General features: G+C 41.3%; 1 long non-coding RNA gene across 2 annotated transcripts in view; it reads right to left on the reverse strand.

Annotated features, from left to right (window-relative positions):
• LOC116632198 overlaps positions 1–16,050 on the reverse strand; it is a 142,097-nt gene that overhangs the window by 120,833 nt on the left and 5,214 nt on the right. The gene's annotated exons all lie outside the window — the stretch shown is intronic.

The raw sequence follows: 16,050 nt of genomic DNA on the forward strand, positions 1-16,050 counted from the left end.
TATATTAAGGTTCTCTAGAGAAACAGAGACAATAGTTATAGTTTTATATATATATATATATATATATATATATATATATATATATATATGATTTATTATAAGGAAAGGACTCACAAGATTATGGAGGCTGAGGAGTCCCACAATCTGCCATCCGTAAACTGGAGTCAAGAGAGGTCTGGTAGAGTTCCAGTCCAAAGTCGGAAGGCCTGAGAACCAGGAGTACCAATGGCGTACATCCCAGTCTGAGAGCAGAAGACCAACTTCCCAGCACAATTAGCCAAGCAGAGGGAGAAGTTCCTCCATTTTTTATTCTAATCAGGCCCTGAAGGTGTTAGAGGATGCCCACCCACATTGGGGAAGACAAACTGCTTTACTCAGTGTACTGATTCAAAGGCTAATCTCATCCAGAAACATCCCCACAGACACACCTAGAAATAATGTTTTACCATCTCTCTGGGCAACCCTCAGCCCACTCAAGTTGACACATAAAACTAACCATCACAACCCTCAAGTTTAAAAGGATGTAATTTTGGCAAAAATAAGGAAATTCAGCCACAGGTCTGCAGGTGAGTCACTGAAGAAAGGCCCCGGGCCAGAGAACAAAGTAGGCACTGAAACCCAGCAGGTGCTCTGCGCACCCAGCTGTACCGGGTTGGCTTGGAACTGCCTCCACCTGGAGGAATGGTGCCTTCTTACAGTTTGCTGGGTAGCTATGCACCTGAGGGGTTGTCACAGAAGACCTGTTCCAAATTGTCTCCTATGGTCAACAGCAGCCTGTCAATAAGCCCTTTGGGCATTCCGATAAAAGCGTGCCTCCTCTTTCCCCTAGTAGGTATGTAACCCTTCGCACTGCCTGCTGTGGACTGGGGCTGTAAATGCCAAAGGTTCAAAAATATTCAGTGCAGCAAGGCTTGCACTTTCTTATATTTCTTATATTCACTTGCACTTTCACCACATACAAATTCTTATAGGGCAAGAAAAACACCTTAAAGTATTAAAAATAGGTAGCTCTTGGGTGACTCTTTGAAAACAGACATGCTTTCAATCTTTTGTTTTATTTAAGAATAACAGTCTTACGTGGGAATCCCACTATTGATGCAAAAGACATCAGAGAAAGACTTGTCACATGTGCTCCTGAGAGGGAAACTTTCTCTCCCACTACTCCTCCCACTTCTAAAGAGGCACCCTTTCAAGCTTGTTTCTTTAAAAGCTTTAGAAAGTAGGTGGGACAGAAAAGGAGACAATGTCATTCCATGTGACAGCCCCAGCATACAATGAAAACTCCTCTGCCACTCACCCAAGTGTATTCCCTTCTGCGGAGACAAATTCTGATTCTCTGCAACCTTGACCTCAAACCACTAATAAAACCATCATAAGTATGGACTTGCATCCTGGCTTGCTGATAGCTGCCCACCCACACGAGCCGTATAAGCAGCAGCTTTAGGGAGTCTGGGGGTGGGATCACTTTGGGTGGGACAGTGGGAGGATGAGGGCAATAGCGCTGAATGTGGGGTCTGTTCCCTGAGGCTTCCTGGAACCCAGAGGAGGTGATGGGAGGGGCCTCCTCTCCCTCAGAACCTGGAACAATGTGGAGACAATTATACAGGCGGGAGCGGTGGACAAAAATAGGCCAGAAGAGGCATCACGCAGTTCCCTCTGCCTGGAGTGTCCTTCCCTGCCCCTCCCTTTACGGGAATTCTATCCACCCCTAATGACCCCTTAAATACCTGCTTCTCCAGGAAGCCTTTCCTAATCTTCCTCTTTTGCTCCCCCCTCTTTCTCCCTCTCCTCCACTAGTACATGCTCAGAATTCATCTTCACTTCCTCTATGATGTTAATCTCTATTGCACTTACTCCTCTTTATTAGTATTTAAGTGTCTCTTGTTTATTGTGTTTGAATCTTCTTGGGTCTGTCTCCCATATAAATCACAGACAACTTGAGGGTAGAGACCAAACTTGGTTCATCCCTATATACCACCAACACGAGGCACAGTGCCTTGTTCATGGCAGTAGACAGGGCCTTTGCACATACTGTCTTATTTACCCAGGAAACACTTCTCTCTTCTCCACCCACACCACCCCCCTTAACCAAGTTTACTACTACTTGTTTGGAAAGGAACATTATCCTCTCACTCCTCATGCAACCATTCATGAGGAATTCCCGCAGTGACCTTTATGGTCTTTTGTCCGTCCCACTCTGACTCACTCCATCCTAAGACACGGAGCTGCATTTGATTGGGATGTTTGCAAGATGGGACCGAGTAATCCCAGTCCAGCTCTTACTCCTTATCCCAGCTTTCCTGATGGTGTATTCTGGTCTGTGATCTTGCTTGCAGTTTTAAAGCATAAATTCAATTCAGATTATTATTAGCAAGCTTATATGACTATATATGTAAGCTCTATCCTAAACTGTATCCATAATACAGTTGATATTTTGATCTCCATCTGTCTGACTCCATTGTTTCCAAACTCAAGCAGGAGAGGAGTGTTATGTACGGTCCTCCTAATGTCTCATTACTAGTCCTATTTCAGATTTGAACAAATACATCACTTCCTTGGAAACTCTTCCCTGACCACTGAAACTTGGTTGGGTTCTCCTGTACATCATATACATGAAATATTATATAATATATTACTTGTATAAATATCACTTTGTTATACCTATTTTCCCCTCCATGCCACTTACCCAACAGCATATTTTTCTGTGGCACTGCTTTCTTAAACTTCTTATTATAGAACATTTTACACATATACAGAAGCAGAGAGAATAGTATATGGATCCCCACACACCCATCAACTAGCTTCATCAATTAATGACCCAATTTTATTTCATCTATACCCCCACCCCCCTCCACAAACCCAGACAACTTGGAAGAAAATATCCCAGACATCGCATCATGGTATCTATATTTACAGCACATATCTTTAATACACAAGCACTAAGCATTAATGTTTGATTTTTTACTTCACTTGTTTGTGGGATTTATTTTAATGATTACTTGTACTCATTCCCTCAGATTACAAACTCCATGTGTCAGAGACTTTGTTTTATCCTGATTATATTCCTAGTACATAGTAGGTGCTCAATAAATTAAATATGAAGGAAACAATTTTAAAAGTGAATGTGCGAAATAAGTCAATCAGAGAAAGACATGTATCATATGATCTCACTGATATGAGGAATTCTTAATCTCAGGAAACAAACTGAGGGTTGCTGGAGTGGTGGGGGGTGGGAGGGATGGGGTGGCTGGGTGATAGACAGTGGGGAGGGTATGTGCTATGGTGAGCACTGTGAATTGGGTAAGACTGTTGAATCACAGACCTGCACCTCTGAAACAAATTATACATTATGTGTTAAAAAAAAAAAAAAAAGAAGATAGTAGGAAGGGAAAAATGAAGGAGGGGGAATCGGAGGGAGAGATGAACCATGAAAGACTATGGACTCTGAGAAACAAACTGAGGGTTCTAGAGGGGAGAGGGGTGGGAGGATGGGTCAGCCTGGTGATGGGTATTAAAGAGGGCACGTACTGAATGGAGCACTGGGTGTTATACACAAACAATGAATCATGGAACACTACATCAAAAACTAATGATGTATGGTGATTAACATAACATAATAAAATTAAAAAAAAAAAGTGAATGCAGAAAACCATTTGCAAGTTGGGGGCCAAACAGCATCCATTCCCCTTCTGTTGTTACCAAAAGAACAGAAGAAGTTCCCTCAACTCTCAGTCCCTGTGATTCAAGAAGTTTTGGCTCTACCCCTGGCTCTAGAGTTATGGCACACGGATCAGGCCTGACAAAGAGTAATGCAACCTCATCGTCAACAATACTGGTTTAGTGATGAGCACAGGACCCAGTCAAAGACAATAGGATGCTGGGAAACTTGGTGTGCAGCCCGGAAAGAGGCAAGCACTTTCTCCTACTGGACATGAACCTGGAGAATGAGAGGCTGATATTACTGCAATGCCAGAGTGTATCTGAAAATGGCTCTGACACAGAGGATGGAGAACCAAGGGACGGGGAGAGAAATCAGGGCCTAGAGAAAGCACTTGAGTCAAACGTCATGGGAATCAAACCTACCTGGGGATTTTTAAAGTTACGTTACTCAGTGAATACCCTATTGGCTTAGACGAGCTTGGGTTAGAGTTTCCAAGACTTTTCAACTGAAAGTTCCTGTCTGATTATAAGGGAAGAGGGAAAAGATAAAGAGTAAAGAGAAAACCACTTGCAGGGTAAATAAAATACATTCTTTTCAGTAGAGTCCTTGGCCTAGTTATCACATATCCTGAGTTTTTAACGGCAGATCAAGCCTCTAGCCTTCAGAGCCCTCATTTATATGATGAGGGGAACTAAGAGGCCTCTAAATCCCCTTTGAGAAATCATGTGAGTTTTGTGGGGAAAACCTGAGAGAGCATATGGAGGGATCTGGACTTCCTTGCTGGAAATAGCATCTGATTACTAGCATATTTCCTTTCTTGGTTTAATTCATTGTAAAGCATTTCATATCTTCTAGGAAAAAAATAATAACTTCCTAAATGAGAAAGACCCCTGCTCAGCATTTCACTTTTGGGCAGGAGATGCTCTGTAGGAAAAATAAGTCTTCCCTCACTCATTGTGGCCCAACTGTAATATAATATCAGCATTATGAAAGCACATTCAGATATTAGGCATCATCAACAGGGAGCCAGAGATAAGCTTTTAAAAATTTTCCCAGGGTGCCTGGGTGGCTCAGTCGGTTAAGCGTCTGCCTTCGGCTCAGGCCATGATCTCAGGGTCCTGGGATCGAGCTCGCATCGGGCTCCCTGCTCCACGGGAAGCCTGCTTCTCCCTCTCCCACTGCTTGTGTTCCCTCTCTCGCTGTGTCTCTCTCTGTCAAATAAATAAATAAAATCTTCAAAAAAAAAAAAAAATTTTCCCCAGCAGAGACTTTGCCTTCTGCAAAGAGTAAGCTCATCTTAGCTGCTATGGAGATCACTTGTTTTCTCTTAAACACACATGTGTCTTTATTTCAAGTTCCTCTTTTTGGAACAGTATGAAAATGTTCACCTGGTTGAGAAACAAATCTCAGAATAATACTTAAAGGCAACAACAAAAAAAATTGTCTAATATTTAGAAATCTCTTGGCTTTAAACTCTCGTATTTTCTCCTAACAGAATTTAAGAACTATATTTATAGAGTTGCAAGTAGGAATCTACTTTTATTGAAAGAGGTCAGCATAAACTATGGCGGGAAAAGAAAATGGTCTCAGGAAACATGGAGATAGGGAGAGGTCCTCTGGCTGTAGTCCTCCCACTTGCTCCCTACTCCCACTAGGTCTGAAGAAACTTGGGCAATTAGAGAGCCTACTTCCCCTTCGTATTCTCATCTACCGGAGGATGCAGGAGCAGGAAAGATTGCTCTTTGAAAGACACCTTCTCTGATCTCGCTAAAATCTGTATTTTATTCAAATTTCTGATTGTAGAGATTTATACAATCTTTCTAAGGAGCAGTGTGACAATAGAATTATCAATACCTTAAAAGCAGGCATATCCTTTGCGGTATTCAAGATGGCTCCTGGGATTCACTCCTTCCTGGAGCTCCTCCCACAGCGAATCCTGGCTGGGCGACTGCAGTAGCATCCTATTGCTGCTGTAACAAATTGCTACAAATGTGGCTACTTAAAACAACACAGATTTAGTGTCTTCAAGTTCTGGAGGCGAGAAGTTCAAAATGGGTCACAATGGGCTAATATCAAGGTGTCCACAGGGAGTGTTTTCTCTGGAGTCGCTGCGGGAGGATCTATTTCCTTGCCTTTTCCAGCTTCCTTGGCTCGTGGCCTCCTTGTAGCCAGCAATCACAGCACTCGGACACCTGTGTCTGCAGTCGCATCTCCTTCTCTGACTCTTAACACTCCTGCCTCCCTATTTTACTTATAATAACCCTTGTGATTACATTGGATCCACCTGGGTAATCCAGGCCAATCTACCCATCTCAAAATGCTAACTTAACAACACCTGTAAATTCCCATTTGCCATGAAAGATAACAGTCACAAGTTCCACTGTTTTAGGACATCTTTGAGGGATCATTATTCTGCTTACCACAGTGACCAATAGAAAATGGCAGAAGTAACAGCATGTGATTTCCTTTGTGAGGTCATAGAAGGCAATGCAACTTCAGTCTTGCTTTCTGGAATGTTTTATCCTGAGGAAATGGGCTATCATGTGTGAGGACACTCAAGCAGCCCTGTGGAGAGGCCCATGTGAAGAAGGATGATGTTTGCCCACCCACAACTGGCAGCCACATGTAGAGCCACACGGAGTGGATCCTCCATCTTTGGTCGAGCCTTCAAATGACGACAGCCCAGCCAACATCTGACTGCAACCTCAGGAAAGACCCTGTCTAGCCACTCCTGAATCCCTGATCCAAAAATAAAACATTATTTTTGTTCTATGCCTTTAAATTTTGGAAATGCAGTCAGTTGTATGTGGAGGGAGTTCTGAGGAAAGAATAGTGCACAAAGTATATGCACACAAAATTCTGAATAGAGAAACTCATCAGAGTTTTTATTAATGAAACCTTAAAGACAACCTGAATATGTAGCTATTGGGGAATTGGTTAAATAAAGTAAAACATACCCATATAATGGATGAGTAAGTATCATGTTGCAGAACATAAAGGTCATGTAGAACAATAGTTCTCAAACCTTTTCTGGGTAAAACCTTTCCTGTAAGTAAAACTTTTAAGAGACGCTTGCATGATAAAAGCAAATCTTTCCAGCTGAGGTAGGTTCAGCTTCCCAGAGCCAGGCCCTGGCTAGCAGTGGTGGTGCATCCCAAAGACACCCAGGATTCTGGGAGCACAGTTTGAAAGTCACTGTTCTAAGAGAATTTTTCATGTCACATGAACCAGTACACCAACTGAAAGAAGCAAGATCCCTGTTTTTTGCCATGTGCTTGTCTCCCTTGCCAGCCTCATCTTAGGCGCTCTGCCCTTGCCGTCAGTGCACTGGCCTTCTGGCTTGCTCAGCTCTCAACTTCAGTGTGACTTCCTCAGTAAAAATCTCAGTGTCCATTTCTTCCCTTCTCCCCATACTAACCCAGACTGGATCAGGTCCTGAGGCTGGAAGTCTAAGATTAAAGTGTTGGCAGGTTTGATTTTTTGCTGAGGTCTCCCTCCTTGGCTAGCAGATGGCCAATTTCTCCTTGTATCCTCACGTGGTTGTTGTCTGGTCTATGTGTCCCTATGTCCTAATTTCCTCGTCTTATGAGGACACCAGTCATAGTGGATTAGGCCTATTATGGGCTCAATGTGTCCCCTGTAAATTCATATGTTTAAGTCCTAACCTCAATGAGATGGTATTTGGAGGTGGGGCCTTTGGAAACTAATTAGCTTTAGATGGGTGGGACCCTCATGATGGGATTAATGTCCTTGTAAGAAGAGGCTAGAACTCACTCTCTCACTAGCGCTCTTTCTCTCTCTCCCTTTCTCTCCCCCCCAACTTGATCCCCATCCTCTCTCTCCTCCTCTCTTTCTCATGGCCATGTGGGGTGTAGTGATGTGGCTGGCTGCAAGCCAGGAAGAGAGCTCTCATCAGTAACCAAATCTGTTAGCACCTTGATCTTGGACTTAGCCTCCGGAACTGTGAGAAATAAATGTCTCTTGTTTAAACAACCCAATCCGGGGTGCCTGGGTGGCTCAGTCGGTTAAGTGTCTGCCTTTGGCTCAGAGCATGATCCCAGGTTCCTGGGATCGAGTCCCACATCAGGCTCCTTGCTCCGCGGGGAGCCTGCTTCTCCCTCTCCCTCTGCCTGTAGCTCCCCCTGCTTGTGCTCTCTCTCTCTCTCCCTGTCAAATAAATAAATAAAATCTTTAAAAAACAAACAAACAACCCAATCCATGGTATTTTATTATAGTAGCCCAAGATGACTAAAGCGACGGACCACCCTAATGCGGATAACATATTCTCCTGATATGATGTGATGAGAAGGGCACTTCATCTCTGTGGTATTCTTTCCAAAACCCATAACCCTAGCCTAACCTTGGAAAAAAAAGAAAATCAGACAAATCCAGATCTGAGACATTTTACAGGATATGTGTCCAGTACTCCTCAAGACCATCAAGGTCTTGAGGGGGAGAAGGGGCTTAAAAAAAAAAAAACAAACAAAAAAACACGGAAAGATTGAGAAACTGTCAAAGACCAGCAGAAACATTAACAGAAAAACTGATGAAATCCAAATGAAGTCTAGAGTGTGGTTAAAAAAGAAAAAAGAAAAAAGCCTATCAAGAATAGAAACTTTATTCTGATATCCAACTTGGGGGAAAAAATTGTTACAATTCTTTAGAAGCAAGGTAATTTACATTCTCAATACAGGAATGGGAAAGGAGCAATAACCTCATCAAACCCCCAGAGAAAGTCCTTATTCAAAGTAACTTGTTGGAAAATTTGGCTCTCATTCTGTGTACATTAGAATCCTCTTGATAATCTTATAGAAGATACATTAGAAAAATACTGATTCCTTTCTATTCTCCCTTATACATGCCACAGCCAGAATGCCAAGTCAGCCTGAAATATATATTAGGAAAAAATATATTAGGAAAGTATATTATTTATTTTTTTTAAAAAAGCTTCAAGTTGAATAAACTGAGTTCTAAAACCATAAAATCATTCAGGGAATATACCCAATGCTAATGCAGTTTTAATCCCTTTAAGGAAGACTGTTAAGAGGTACTAAACTTCCAAGAAACAAAAAATGAGTAAATGATTTAACAAAAAAAAAAGACATATATAATCTCATATAATCATATCAGAGGGCCATTCTTATAAATTTAAACTAATAAGCAGAATAATAGTCTTTCATTTCAGTGGCACTATAAAAAGCCACCAAATTTAGAAACTTTTGGAGGACTGTTTCAGGGAAGGAGATACTTAAAAAACTGTGAGTACATTGTCTTTTGCTCAGATAATCTTTTATGTTACCCTAGCTGCTGCCCTCCTTTTCTGGCCTTTTCCCTTTCCTAATTCCTTAAATCCATCTTTCTCCTCTGTCTAAAACCAGAGAGCATAATTAGAGGGCATGTGGCTCCACCTTTTATGGAAATAGCTCTACTCCTTATTTGCATGTGTTTGGACCCATTACCAGCTGTCTGTAAAAGCAGGAGGGTGACCATTCCTCCTTATTATCCAGGCAGATTCTGTTCAAAGCCAAAGATTAGAACAGTGCAAATGGTAGAAAATAGCTTTTTTTTTTCTTTGAAAAATACAAGAGCAGTTTAAAGTGAATAGAAATTAGTGGATCAGTGAACTGGAAGGAAACATTATTGCCTCTGAAATAGCCTTGCTCCCATTCAACTTTGCATAACAATATTCAGTTTGCTATTATGTAGCACGACTTCCAGCCTGCTACCCAGCCCAAATCAGGAGAATTCCTCTCTCTACCATTGGCTTGGTGCGAATGAGATGCACAATGCAACCCAAACATAGTTAAACCTTTTAGAGAGGACTATTTTTTTTAATCTAAGCAATTATTTCTGCCATTAACAGGTATAAAATGTCTTCTAACAAGAAAGTGCAGAACAGCAAATGTGCTTTTGAAATATGCAGTACAAGTTGCATATAAATAAGACATTCTAGGAGTCTATCTGCTTCAATTTTATAAAGCAGATGTCTGCTGTCCTAAGCAAATAGTTCAAGTTGTTTCCAAAATATGGAGACAAAAAGCAATAGAGGTACCATTTACACACTCATTAGTAAGAGAGGAAATGCATCTGCTTTGGAAAATTGCTGCTCACTAAAAAGCAAGTTTCCCTAGCAACGGCTACATCACACAACTCAGACCACTTCTAAGCTACAAGAGAAATTACAGGAAAATATATAAAAAGATTTTTATCGAATATTTTTTATCTTTGCCATGGGAACATTTCCCCTAAACTAAGATATGCCTAGGGAAATTAAGACTTGCCATACACCAGGCAAAAAAAAAAAAAAAAAAAAAAAAAAATTTTTTTAAGGATGTATCTATAATTACTCATCATTTGCTAAGGGCAAAAAGATGGAAAGCCATTCTATAACATCAGATGACAGGGAGAGAGAGAGAGTGTGTGTGTGTGTGTGCAAGAGAGGAAGAGAGAGGCACGTATAAACCAGGGAAGTGGATAGAGAGGGGATTCCCTGCCTCAGACACCATCTCAATAGGGGGTATGGTTGGTTTGGTGACCCCTGGCTCCATTCTTTTCTTTGTGGCTGAATAATCATTACAAACCAAACAATTTCTAATTGGATGATAACAGAGGCAAAAGGTAGAGGCTCTAAATCCCATAATTCTGTCTATGTTTTACCTCACTCCATCCCAGCTGCCATTGGTGAGGAGGTGGGGATTTCTTCTGTCATCCTTCTGTCTAAAAGCTTTCATTATTCAAAAAGGCACTTAGAATTCTCTCAAAGTTCATCCAAATCCAGTAGGGAATATCTTGATTTTTCCAGAAAAAAAAACAACTATAAAATATGTCTTTTTGCCATGAGAACTGAAATAATGTCTAAAAATAAAGTGGAACATCTGAATTTCCCAGCATTTCTGGATTGTTCTGGTATCTATGTGTTGTTTTAACTGAAATGCTGCTTGGGAATATAGCATGTTTTCTCTCAGTAAATCGTTACCTTACAATACCACATCTGAATGTATTTTCATTGCTGATTCCAGTTTTAATGCCATAAATAAGAATTTGTTTTCAATGTCTTTTCATTGTACCAGGTAACATTTCATACAGCCTATCTCCGCCTAGAGGATCATTTTTGGTCCTGCATCTGAGAGAGTGAGCATGAAGGAGCCAAAATAGTATGAGTAGTCTTCAATCCACCACGCTCATGGTACTCTGAGATGGGGGAAAAAAATAACAACAAAGCAAGTATATGGCTTTAAATTCAAATGCACTATCCTGCAAAAACCAAGATGATATCAGCAACAGAAGAAAGGAGCTGAGGTCAACTCAGTCCCTGTGGTGTGCTGGGCCTTGTACCTACGTTCTTCCTGCGGTCCTTACATTTTTCAGAAGAGGGTTTTGAAGCTCAGAGAGGAGTCATTTGACCAGCATCACACAGGAATAGTGGTAGAGCTCAGATTCAAACCCGAGTCTATCTAAAACCATAGCTTGTGCTCTGTGTCGATCTCCCTTTGCCCCTCCAATAGCAGGGATTATTTTTGTTCCCCACCCCCCCACCTTTTTTTTTTTTACCCAGACTTCTCCTTGGCAGGGCTCACAAACTTGAGCCTTTGTTCTTTTTAGACAGAACCGTTTCATTTACAAATGTGAATTAATAGCCAAATTTAAAGCCAGAGATTTCATATAAAATCTTGATTTGGGGCTTCTTCCAAAGAAAAGCATAAAAAGATGTGACAGCACCAGGATTCCCTCATAGCCACTGCATGCTCTTTCTTCAGGTGTCCCCAGCCTGTCACTTCCACAAGTTAACCGCCTGGCTCCGATGGGCAGGCCCCTGAGTTTGCCACTTCTGGATGAATGGTATCAAAAGAAGTCACCTTATATTCCAAACATTGCAAGAAGCGCCATGACTTACAACTTGGGAATGGGTATAGGGGGGCCAGCGGGAGGCTGCAAAACATACTGAAGGAAAGAAATAAGACTGAAGAACAAGATGGAACCTGTGAATTCGTTTAGACTTGCTCAGGCTCTAAGCAGGAAAGATAATGAGCCAAGATGTTTGAAAATTAGTCATGAAAAAAAAAAATTAAAGACCTGTCCTCAGATGAATAATGATCTTCCATGAATTTCAGCTAAGGAGATAAAAAGAGCAGGAGTCAAAGAATCTAAAAACTAGAATTCTCATTTTCACCGACTTTACTAGCTCACTTTGTGATCTGTAAGCAGCGCTCAGCCCCAGTGGGCTTCAGGTGCCACATCTGTAAATGGAAAGAACTGGATTTTTGCATGGACAGCAGGCATGCAGGTATAAGTCAAGGAAGACAGTAGTGAGGAACTGGGTCTGCACAGGGGACAGTAACGAAGGGGACAGCTGCCGCTCCATTCCAGCCCAGTATTGCCTTCAGGAATCTGCGCTGAGGGTCGTCCAAATGTCCCACTTGGCCAGAGTAGCCAGAAACATTTGTGAGTCTGTTTTTGAAATGTCTGACTTTTAAAAATATTATCAACGAATTCAAAACTATTAAAACACCACCTAAGCCAACCGTGGGCAGTGAAAGAAAATGTCTCTGGGCTACACTGGCCTGCAGGCCCTCCGCTTTCTGCCTCTGGACAAAACACCAGTTAGCATCAGAATTCTGTGATTTTAAGTACTGAGTAGCTAGAATCGTCCTTGAGAAGAAGAGAGGGGTGTAGGTGGGTATGTTTTCAGCGGAAGAGCTCAAAAAGATGATATGTGTGGCATTCGCTAAGTGGCCCGTTTTGCCATCCTCCTCTGAATCTTGCATCTCACGAGTACAAAGTAAGAGATGTGGGCAGATGCCCTGTGTGAGCATCACTCAGAGTCTGAGTGGGGAGATGCTGCTGGAGAGGAGAAGAAGGGGCAAAAGGTAGAGACCGCCCTCCAGGGAAGCACGAGAATTATACTCACTCCCAGGAAAGCCATGAAGGAAGTAGGTAAGAACGTTTTAAAAACACGTACTATGTGCTTGGTGTTTCATAGATCCCATTTAGTCCCTAAATCTTTAAGGTAGATGCTGATGTTACCCATCATTATCGCAACAACAATGTACCGGGCATTTGTCATGAACCAGTGCGAGGTGATTTAATGTATGTCTTATGTTAGCAGCAGCATTTAACCAGAATCTTCTATGGCCAATATACAGATGAGAAAAGCAAGACATCATGACAGATTCAGCAATGTGGCCCAAAAATCTACAGCAAATTAATAGGCAGTGTGATTCAAACCAAGGTATCTGTCTACACTGCACTTCCTCTTCATTCTTTTCTGCTCCTCTAAAAACGCAGAGGACTGATTAAAATTCCCATCATCAGGAAACAGTAGGATGGAGATTCCATTGCAACTTGGAGTCCTCAGAACCCCTGGCTGCTTGTTGCACCATCTATCCCCCAGTAGCACCGGGCCAGACACAAGTCCCCAAGGTACAATGCACTTGAAAACTGTTCCCCTAAACTCTTCTTAAATTCACAAACTACTATGCTTTGGTTTTCATTTCTCAGACACAGTGTATATACATAAGGTATATGATCCCTGGCTCCCCTAGAGAGGGAAAGCAACTCTGGGCTAAGATAATTAGACAACATTTAATAATCACTGTTTCTCCTTTCTCCAATAAAGCAAAAATATTAGAGCATGAATAACACAGTACTTAATTAAAAAAAACACACACACAAGAAAATACAGAGCGTCTGAAAAAGAATGCTAGTGCACTGAATATATTTCTATTCAGTTTGCCACTTGCTTCCCACGTGAGAAAAATATTCTAGACATGATTTCCAAATACAAAAAGAAATGCAAAAACAGGCTAAGTAGAGAGTGTTTTGAACACACCAACACTGACACCAGTGAGCACCCACTCTGTGCCCTGCCCCAAAGCACTGTACATGGATGACCTCTTCTCATCCCCACCCGACTCCACTTTTCAGATTCGATCACCGAGACACAAAAAGGCTAAGGGACATGCCCAGGGTAACACGGTAAGTGGTGGAGCCAGATTTCAGACCCAGGCGCGTGATTCCAATGCTTTGACGCCCTCTCAAAATTGTCAAGTGACAGAAGGCACGGTCTAACTTGGCCAGGCACGATTTGTAGGATTTGGAGATTTCTCTTTTCTTTGGTTCCTTCCCACTCTCTAAAAGTACATGATTCACTTAGAGTGAGTGATTCACACAGATACACTTAGTATGTAAACTACACCTGTAGAAATCTTTTTAATGCCCACGTTAATTCCTACAGGTCGGGAGGGCCCTGTTGAACACAAATACAGAAAATCACAGACCCCTGAGACACAAGAGCGCTTGGAATTGCACATTTAATAAAGTGTTAACTAAATGAATATACTCACAGACCAAAATAAATAAAATAAATAAATAAATATACTGACAAACCAAGATAGGTACTTATATGAGGCAGAGGCACACAGTGTCTGCCTAATAAATGTTTGATGAATGCATGAATGCTGTGTCTTTTAAAGTTTATTTATTCATTCAACAAATACTCATTTGGTGCAAACTCTGTGTCAGGCAGTGTTCTAGGCAATGGACGGACAGCAGTGAGCAAAATAGACGAAATCTCTGCCTTCATGGAGTTTACATTCTGATGGAGAGAAATTGAAAATAAACAGGATAAGTAAGATATTTAGTATGTTAGTCCTAAAAGCTAAAAGGAAAAATAAAGCAAAAAAAAAAAAAAAGTGTATTGAGACAGTTAGAAGTGTTTTTGTAATTTTAGATAAGGTGGCAGGAAAAGGCATCCCTGATTAAGAGTCAATGCTTTTAAAAATAATGCCCTGGTAAAGATTTTTAAACTTGCTTTTAAACATTTGAAATTTTAGTACTCCTATATATGTGGTAAATTTGGTCAACTATATTCAATTCATATTGTTGGATATGAGAAATGTGATTTTCTAGACTCAGAAGAAATTGTAGGGAGTCACAAAGCACAATAGAAAAAGAGGATATATCTTATAAGTCACTAAAGACAGGTCTAGATTATTATTGTTTTGCTTATTTGTATTGATATCTGATACTTCACAACTGGATGTATTTCCAAATGAAAACTAAGTAAGTCAATCCCATCTGGGAGCCTTCTTGAAAATAACCCACTGGTGCAGATTTCTGATGTCCTTGTGTGACCCCTATGCTTCCTGAGTAGCGTTTGAGGCAGCAACCGTATGACGTGGTCTGTCTCCCACACACCTCTGACCTCCTTGGGGTCAGCAAAGCACTTAGGGCCACCAAGCAGATAAAACAGTTTGGACTTTTTCTCTCGCTCTAAAATGTGAAGACTCCCTAATGAAACCCCACTCGGTACTAAAACAAAAGAATTTCACAATATCAAGGCCTTAAAAGTGGATACTATGGAATTGGGGTTAAAAATCGAATTATTGGGACACCTGGGTGGCTCACTCAGTTAAGCATCTGCCTTTGGCTCCGGTCACGATCCCAGGGTCATGGGATCGAGCCCCACATCGGGCTCCCTGATCGGCAGGGAGTCTGCTTCTCCCTCCCCTCTACCTGCTACTCCTCCTGCTTGTGCTCTCTCTCTCACAAATAAATAAATTAATTAAAATAAAATAAAAAATCAAATTATCACTCAAGACACAACCATCTGTAGCTCATTCTATATGAATAATGAGAAAAAGCCCTATCCACCTTCTTGGGGTTCACTAGCCTTGTCAGCACTTAGCAGTGTGAAATTATACACTAGGCTCGGCAAAAATGTTTAAAGGGTTTTTTTTTTTTCCATTTTTTGTTATCATTTTGTTTGTCCACAAAGAAACTTGTATCAAGTTTTCGGTCTGTGAACTTGCCTCCATGTGTCCATTGCTTCCTACAACAGGTGTCCATTTAAAACATGGATAAACATTTGAAAGTATTTTGCTTTTGAAAACCTACTAGGCATTAGTCAAATATTTCAGCTTCTTTGGTATTAGATTCACTTTTGCACAGAAAATAAGTCTGATTCTGATAACAGAGAATGTGTGACTTAGATATTTAAAAATCTATCCCAAACTTACTTATCTGACCAGTAAGCCTTCTAAATCTATTTGAGTCAATAGCATATATTTACTAAGTAGAAAATCTGGAAAGTTCTTTTTTTTTTTAAGATTTTATTTATTTATTTGAGAGAGAGAGAAAGAGGATGAGAGAGAGAGCACGAGATGGGGGAGGGTCTGAGGGAGAAGCAGACTCCCTGCTGAGCAGGGAGCCCAATGCAGGACTCGATCCTGGGACTCCGGGATCATGACCTGAGCCGAAGGCAGACGCTTAACCGACTGAAACACCCAGGCGCCCTAGAAAGTTCTTAATTATAATTAGGCACACAGAGAACTACCCAAACGCATTAGAAGTGAGACCACTCAAGTACTTAGCCCTCGTCATGCTGTCAG

The sequence above is a fragment of the Phoca vitulina genome, unplaced genomic scaffold (assembly GCF_004348235.1).
Source record: "Phoca vitulina isolate PV1807 unplaced genomic scaffold, GSC_HSeal_1.0 scaffold6, whole genome shotgun sequence".
In the NCBI taxonomy this organism is placed as follows: Eukaryota; Metazoa; Chordata; class Mammalia; order Carnivora; family Phocidae; genus Phoca; species Phoca vitulina.